Here is an 8231-nt window from a genome sequence, read left to right as displayed (position 1 = left end):
AAGTTAAGTTAAGTTAAGTTAAGTTCAGTTAAGTTAAGTTAAGTTAAGTTAAGTTAAGTTAAGTTAAGTTAAGTTAAGTTAAGTTAAGTTAAGTTAAGTTAAGTTAGTTAAGTTAAGTTAAGTTAAGTTAAGTTAAGTTAAGTTAAGTTAAGTTAAGTTAAGTTAAGTTAAGTTAAGTTAAGTTAAGTTAAGTTAAGTTAAGTTAAGTTAAGTTACGTTAAGTTAAGTTAAGTTAAGTTAAGTTAAGTTAAGTTAAGTTAAGTTAAGTTAAGTTAAGTTAAGTTAAGTTAAGTTAAGTTAAGTTAAGTTAAGTTAAGTTAAGTTAAGTTAAGTTAAGTTAAGTTAAGTTAAGTTAAGTTAAGTTAAGTTAAGTTAAGTTAAGTTAAGTTAAGTTAAGTTAAGTTAAGTTAAGTTAAGTTAAGTTAAGTTAGTTAAGTTAAGTTAAGTTAAGTTAAGTTAAGTTAAGTTAAGTTAAGTTAAGTTAGTTAAGTTAAGTTAAGGTAAGTTAAGTTAAGTTAAGTTAAGTTAAGTTAAGTTAGGTTAAGTTAGGTTAAATTAGGTTAAATTAGGTTAAATTAGGTTAAGTTCAGTTAAGTTAAGTTAAGTTTAAGTTAAGTTAAGTTAAGTTAAGTTAAGTTAAGTTAAGTTAAGTTAAGTTAAGTTAAGTTAAGTTAAGTTAAGTTAAGTTAAGTTAAGTTAAGTTAAGTTAAGTTAAGTTAAGTTAAGTTAAGTTAAGTTAAGTTAAGTTAGGTTAAGTTAGGTTAAATTAGGTTAAATTAGGTTAAATTAGGTTAAGTTCAGTTAAGTTAAGTTAAGTTAAGTTAAGTTAAGTTAAGTTAAGTTAAGTTAAGTTAAGTTAAGTTAAGTTAAGTTAAGTTAAGTTACGTTAAGTTAAGTTAAGTTAAGTTAAGTTAAGTTAAGTTAAGTTAAGTTAAGTTAAGTTAAGTTAAGTTAAGTTAAGTTAAGTTCAGTTAAGTTAAGTTAAGTTAAGTTAAGTTAAGTTAAGTTAAGTTAAGTTAAGTTAAGTTAAGTTAAGTTAAGTTAAGTTAGTTAAGTTAAGTTAAGTTAAGTTAAGTTAAGTTAAGTTAAGTTAAGTTAAGTTAAGTTAAGTTAAGTTAAGTTAAGTTAAGTTAAGTTAAGTTAAGTTAAGTTAAGTTAAGTTAAGTTAAGTTAAGTTAAGTTAAGTTAAGTTAAGTTAAGTTAAGTTAAGTTAAGTTAAGTTAAGTTAAGTTAAGTTAAGTTAAGTTAAGTTAGTTAAGTTAAGTTAGTTAAGTTAGTTAAGTTAAGTTAAGTTAAGTTAAGTTAAGTTAAGTTAAGTTAAGTTAAGTTAAGTTAAGTTAAGTTAAGTTAAGTTAAGTTAAGTTAAGTTAAGTTAAAGTTGAAGTTACAGTTAAAGTTTAATTTAAGATTAAGTTAAGTTAAGTAACAGTTAAGTTAAGTTAAGTTAAGTTAAAGTTAAGTTAAGTTAAGTTAAGTTAAAGTTAAGTTAAGTTAAGTCTAAGTTTCAAGTTATGTTAAGTTAAGTTACGTTAAGTTAAGTTAAGTTGAATCGTTAAGTTACAGTTCCGTTAAGTTACGTTAAGTATAAGTTAAAGTTAAGTTAAGTTTAGTTAAGTTACATTTAAGTTTAAGTCCCATGTTAAGTTAAGTTAAGTTATGTATAAGTTACGTTTAACGTTGAGTCAAGTTTAAAGGGTTTCAAGTCAAGTTCAAGTTAAGGTCTAAGTTAAAGTTAAGTTAAGTATAAGTTCTCGTTTAAGTTAAGTTCCACGTTAAGTCTAAGTAACGTTACAGTTAAGTTAAAGTTACAGTTAAGTTAAGGTTAAGTTAACTGTTACAGTATACAGTTAAGTTAAGTGAAGTTAAGTTAAGTTTAACGTTACGTTTAATGTAAGTTAAGTATAAGTTAAGTTTAAGTTAAGCTTAAGTTGAAGTTAACACAGTTTACGCTTAAAGTTAAGTTCCGTTAAAGTATAAGTTTCCAAGTTAAGTATTAAGTTAAGTTAAGTTCCGTTTAAGTTAAGTTCAAGTTAACGTTAAGTTAAGTATAAGTTACGTTCAGTTAGTTAAAGTTAAGTTAAGTTAAGCTTAAGTTAAGTTATAGTTAAGTTCAGCTTAAGTTAAGTTGAAGTTAAGTTAAGTTTCTAAGTTACGTTCAGTTTAAGTTATAGTTAAGTTAAGTTAAGTTAATTTAAGTTAAGTTAAGTTAAGTTAAGTTAAGTTAAAGTTTAAGTTAAGTTAAGTTAAAGGTTAAGTTAAAGTTAATTTAAGTTAAGTTAAAAAGTTTAAGTTAAGTTAAGGTTTAAGTTAAGTTTAAGTTCCGTTAAGTTAAGTAAGTTAAGTACGTTAAGTTTAAGTTATAAGTTAAGTCTTAAGTTAAGTTAAGTTAAGTTAAAGTTAAGTTCAGTTAAAGTTAAGTTAAGTTAAGTTAAGTTAAGTTACGTTACGTTAAGTTAAGTTAATTTACGCTTAAGTCTAAGTTAACGTTCAGTTAAGTTCAGATTAGTTACGTTAATTTAAGTTACGAGTTAAGTTAAGTTAAGTTAAGTTAAGTTAAGTTAAGTTAAGTTTAAGTTAAGTTCAGTTAAGTTAAGTTAAGTTAAGTTAAGTTAAGTAAATTTAAGGTTAAGGTTTTAGTTAAAGTTAAGTTAAGTACAGTTAAGTTAAGTTAAGTTAAGTTACTGTTAAGTTAAGTTACGTTAGCTTAAGTTCCGTTAAGTTAAGTTAATGTTTCAGTTAAGTTACAGTTAAGTTACGTAACGTTAAGTTAAGTATAACGTTCAAGTCTAACGTTAAGTTAAGTTAAGTTAAGTTAGTAATCGGTTAAGTTAAAGTTAAGTTACGTTCAGTTAAGTTAAGTTAAGTTAAGTTACGTAAGGTTAAGTTAAGTTCAGTTAAAGTTAAGTTAAGTTCAAGCTTAAGTTAAGTTTAAGTTAAGTTACGATAAGTTAAGTTAAGTTAAGTTCAGTTAAGTTAAGTTAAGTTAAGATTAAGTTAAGTAAAGTTAAGTTTAAGTTCAGTTAAAGTTAAGTTAAGTTAAGTTTAAGTTAAGTTAAGTTAAAGTTAAGTACAGTTCAGTTACGTTAAGTTACGTTAAGTTAAGTTAAGTTATAGTTACGTTGAAGTTAAGTTACACGTTTCACAGTTAAGTTCAAGTTTCACGTTAACGTTAAGTTCGTTATGTTAAAGTTACGTCAGTTAAGTTAAGTTACAGTTTAAGTTAAGCTTAGTTAAGTTAAGCTTAAGTTACGTTAAGTTAAGTTTACGTTAAGTTAAGTTAAGATAAGTTAAGTTACGTCTAAGTTAAGTTAAGTTAAGTACAGTTAACGTTAAGTTAGGTTCAAGATTAAGTTAAGTTAAGTTAAGTTAAGTTAAGTTAAGGTAAGTTAAGCTTCAACGTATAAGTTAAGTTAAGTTAAGTTAATGTTAAGTTAGTTAAGTAACGTTCAAAGTTTAAGTTAAGTTCAAGTTAAGTAAGATTAAAGTTAAGTTAAGTTAAGTTCAAGTTAAGTATATGTTAAGCTATACGTTACAGTTATGTTCTACGCTTCAAGTTAAGTTAAAGCGTATCACAGTTAAGTTAAGTTAACGTTAAGTTCAAGCTCTCAGTTAAGTCTAACGTTAAGTTAAGTTAAGTTATAAGTTCAAGTTCCCAAGTTACACTTAAAGTTAAAGTTACCGTTAAGCTTCAAGTTCAAGTTAAGTTAAGTTACAGTTATAGTTAAGTTAATTTAAGTTAAGTTAAGTTAAGTAAGTTAAGTTGAAGTTAGAGTTACGTTAAGTTACAGTTAAGTTAAGTTCCAGTTAAGTTAAGTTACGTTAAGTTAAGTTAAGTTAAAGTTAAGTTCAAGTTTAAGTTAAGTTAAGCTCATAAGTTCAGTTGAAAGTTAAGTTTAAGTTAAGTATTCATTTAAGTTAATCGTTAAGATTAAAGTTAAGTTCAGTTACCGTTAAGTTTAAGTTAAGTTAAGTCAAGTTCAAGTTAAGTTAAGCTTCAGTTCAAGTTAAGTTAAGTTAAGTTCAGTTCAAGTTAAGTTAAGTTCGTTAAGTTAAGTTAAGTTAAGTTAACGTTAAGTTAAGTTAAGTATCCGTTACAAGTTAAACGTTTAAGTTTACCAGATTAAGTTAAGTTAAACATTAAGTTAAGTTACGTTCACGTTAAGTTAATGTTAAGTTAAGTTAGTTAAGCTTAAGTCTAAGTTAAGTTTAAGTTAGCAGTTCAGTTAAGTTAAGCTTAAGTTTAAGTTAAGTTCAGTTCGAGTTCACGTTTAAGTTAAATGTTAAGTTAAGTTTAAGTTAAGTTAAGTTACACGTTAAGTTAAGTTAAGTTAGAGTTCCAAGTATAAGTTAAGTTAAAGTTAAGTACAGCTTAAGTTAAGTTAACGTTCAAGGTTAAGTTAAGTTAAGTTAAGTTACAGTTAAGTTAAGTTAATGTTAAGTTAAGTTAACGCAGGTTTAAGTTAAGTCTACGTTAAGGTAAGTTAAGTTATAGTTTTTAAGTTAAGTTAAGTTTCAGTTACAATGGTAAGTTATAGTTAAGTTAGCTTAAGTTAAGTTAAGATTAAGTTAAGTTCAAGTTACGTTAACGTTAACAACGTTAAGTTCCAAGTTAAGCACTTCAGGTTAAGTTAAGTTAAGTTAAGTTAAGTTAAGTTAAGTTAAGCTTAAGTTAAGTTAAGTTAAGTTAAGTTTAAAGTTACGTTAAGGTTAAGGGTTAAGTTTCAGCCTTAACGTTAAGTTAAGTTAAGTCTAAGTTAAGATCGTTCAGTTAAGTTAAGTTAAGTTGAAGTTAAGTTAAGTTAACGTTAAGTTAAGTTAAGTTAAGTTAAGTTAAGTTAAGTTCAAGTTCAAGTTAAGTTAAAGTTAAGTTAACGTTAAGTTAAGTTAAGTTAAGTTTAAGCTTAAGTTAAAAGTTAACGTAAGTTAAGTTAGTTAAGTTAAGTTAAGTTATAAGATCAAGTTAAGTTAAGTTAAGTTAAGTTAATGTTACCGTTCAGTTAAGTGTTAAGTAAATTTAAGTTAAGTTAAGCTTCAGTTAAGTTAAGTTCAGTTAAGTTAAGTTACGTTAACGTTCAGTTAAGATTTCCGTTTAAGATTAAGTTAAGTTAAAGTTAAAGTTACCGTTAAGTTAAGTGAAGTTAAGTAAGTTAAGTTAAGTTAAGTTGACGATAAGTTAGAGCGTTAAGTAAGTTAAGTTAAGCTTAAGTTAAGTTAAGTTCAGTTAAGTTAAGTTAAGTGAAGTTATCGTAAAGGTAAGTAAAGTTAAGTTAAGTTCTAATGTTAAGTTAAGTTTAAGGTTAAGTTAAGTTACGGTAACGGTTAAGTTAAGTTAAAGTTAAGTTTAATGTTAAGCTTTAAGTTAAGTGAAGTTAGTTCAAGTCTCAGTTAAAGTTAAGTTAAGTTAAGTTAAGTTAAGTTAAGCTTAATTAAGTTAAGTTAAGTTCGTTAAGTTACGTAAAGTTAAGTGTAAGTCTACAGTTAAGTTAAGTTAAGTTAAGTTCAAGTTAAGTTAAGTTAAGTATCAGTTAAGTTAAGTTAAGTTGAATTTAAGTTACGTTAAGTTCAACGTTCAAGGTTAATAGTTAAGTTACCGTTAAGCGTAACGTTTACAGTTAAGTTAAAGGTTAAGTTAAGTTAAGTAAAGGTTTAAATTAATTAAAGTTAAGTTACGTTAAGTTAAGTTAGTTAAGTTAAGTTAAGCTTAAGTTAGTTAAGTTTAAGTTAACGTTAACGATTAAGTTAACGTAAGTCTCTAAGTTAGGTTCAAGTTAAATGTTAAGTTAAGTTAAGTTCACAGTTAAGTTAAGTTAAGGTTAGTAGAGTTAAGTTAACGTTTAAGTTACAGTTAAGTTAAGTTCAAGTTAAGTTACAGTTTAAAGTTAAGTTAAGTTAAAGTTACGTTAAGTTAAGTTTAAGTTCAATGTTAACGTTAAGTTAAGTTACAGGATAAACAAAGTTAAGTTAAGTATAAGTTAAGTTTAAGTTTAAGTGAACGTTAAGTTAAGTTAAGTCAAGTTAAGGTTACGTTAAGTTAAGCTTCAGTTACGTTAAGTTAAGTTCAGTTAAGATTAAGTTTAAGTTAAGTTAAGTTAAGTTAAGTTCAATTACAGTTAAGTTACATGTTAAGTAAGTTTAAGTAAGTTAAGTAACGTTAAGTTTAGTTAAAGTAAAGTTAAGTTATTTTAAGTTAAGTTTCAAGTTAAGACTACGTTAAGTTAAGTTAAGTTAAGTTAACGTTAAGTTAGTTAAGTTCAGTTAAGTTAAAGTATCGATTAAGTATACCGTTAAGTTAAGTTAACGCTTAAGTTCAAGTTAAGTTAAGTTAAGTTCAAGTTATAGTTAAGTTAAGTTAAGTTAAGTTAAGTTAACGTTAAGTTCAAGTTAAGTTAACGTTCAGTTAAGTTAGTTAAGTTAAGTTAAGTCTAAGTTAAAAGTTAAGTTAAGTTCAAGTTTCAGTTAAGTTAAGTACTAAGTTAAGTTAAGTTAAGTTAATTTAAGTTAAGTTAAGTTACGTTAAGTTCAGTTAAGTTAAGTTACGTTAAAAAGTTAATGTAATTTCAGTTAAGCTTAAGTTCAAGGTTAAGTTAAGTTAAGTTAAAGTTCAAGTAAGTTCGTTAAGATAAGTAAGTTTTTTAAGCTAAGTTAAGTTCAAGTTAAGTTTAAAGTTAAGTTAATTTAAGTTAAGTTAAGTTAAGTTTACTGTTAAGTTAAGTTAAAGTCTAAGTTCAAGTAAAGTTAAGTTAAGTACAAGTTACAGTTAAGTTAAGTTAAGTATAAGTATTAACGCTTAAGTTAAGTTAAGTTAAGTCTAAGTTTAGTTAAGTAATTTCAGTTAAGTTAAGTTCCAAGTTAAATTTAAGTAATGTTCAGTTAAGTTAAGTTAAGTTAGTTAAGCTACTAAGTTAAGTTAACGTCCGTTATAGTTTAAGTTAAGTTAAGTAAAGTTTAAAGTTAAGTTCAGTTTTCAGTTCAGTAATACAGTGAGTTAAGTTAAGTTACAGCGCTTAAAGTTAAAGTTAATGTTAAGTTCAAGTTAAGATTAAGTATAACGTTTAAGTTTAAGTTAAGTAAAGCTGCGTTTAAGTTACGTTCTGATTAAGTTAAGTTCAAGTTAAGTTACCTAAGTTAGTTAGTTAAGTTAAGTTTAAGTTAAGTTAAGTTAAAGTTAGAGTTAGAGTAAGTTAAGTTCTAGTTCTAAGTTAAGGTTAAGTCCGTTAAGTTAAGTCCGTTAAGTTAAGTTAAGTTAAGTTCAAGTTAGTTAAGTTCAAGTTAAGTTCAGTTAAGTTAAAGTTTAAGTTCAAGTTTAAGTTGTTAAGTTAGTTAAAGTTAACCGTCTAAGTTAAGTCGTAAGTTAAGTTAAGTTAGTAAGTTTAAGTAAACGTTAAGTTAAGTTTATAAGTTAAGTTAAGTTAAGTTCCTCAGTAACCTAAGTTAAGTTAAGTAACCTAGTTAAGTTAAGTTAAGTTAAGGTTAAGTATAGTTCCCCAAGTGAAGTTACCAAAGTTATGTAACCTTACACGGATACAGTTTAACCAACACGTGAAGTTAAGGCTAAGTGCCTTTTCAGTTCCAACAACACGGTACAGTTAAGTCAGTAACGACTCTAAGTTAAGCTTTTATAGTTAACGTTATGCTTAAAGTAATAAGTCTATAAGTTGAACCTAACCTGAACCTAACCTAAGTTACCTAACCTTAAGTTAATCCTAACCTACACTAAGTTAAGTTCAGAATCCTAAGTTCCGATAACCTAGTAACCTAACCTAACCTATAAACCTCCACTAACCTAAACCCCCCTAACCTACCTAACACCTTAACCTAAACCTAAACCTAACCTAACATTATCCTAAACTAATACCTATCTACACCTACCCTCATCCTTAACCTAACACTAACCTAACCTAACCTAACCTAACCTTAACCTAAGCTAACCAACCTAATCCCCTAACCTACCTAATCAATAACCTAACCTAACCTAATCCTAAGCCTAATCACTAACTAACCTAATACCTAACCCCTACCTAACCTAACCTCACCTTAACCTAACCTTACCTACCCTAACCTAACCTAACCTAACCTAAATTACCTAACCTTACCTCACCTAACCAACCTTATCTTACCTAACCTAAACCTAACCTAACTTAAGTTCCCTTACCAACCTGATACCTAACCTTAAACCTTAACCGTTAACCTACACCTAAACCTACCTTAACCTAAACCTAACCTAACCTATA

This window comes from Oratosquilla oratoria, chromosome 23, assembly GCF_046742065.1.
Source record: "Oratosquilla oratoria isolate Oo_2021 chromosome 23, ASM4674206v1, whole genome shotgun sequence".
Lineage (NCBI taxonomy): Eukaryota > Metazoa > Arthropoda > Malacostraca > Stomatopoda > Squillidae > Oratosquilla > Oratosquilla oratoria.
The sequence above is the reverse complement of the archived record's forward strand: the minus strand, read 5'-3'. Positions refer to the sequence as shown.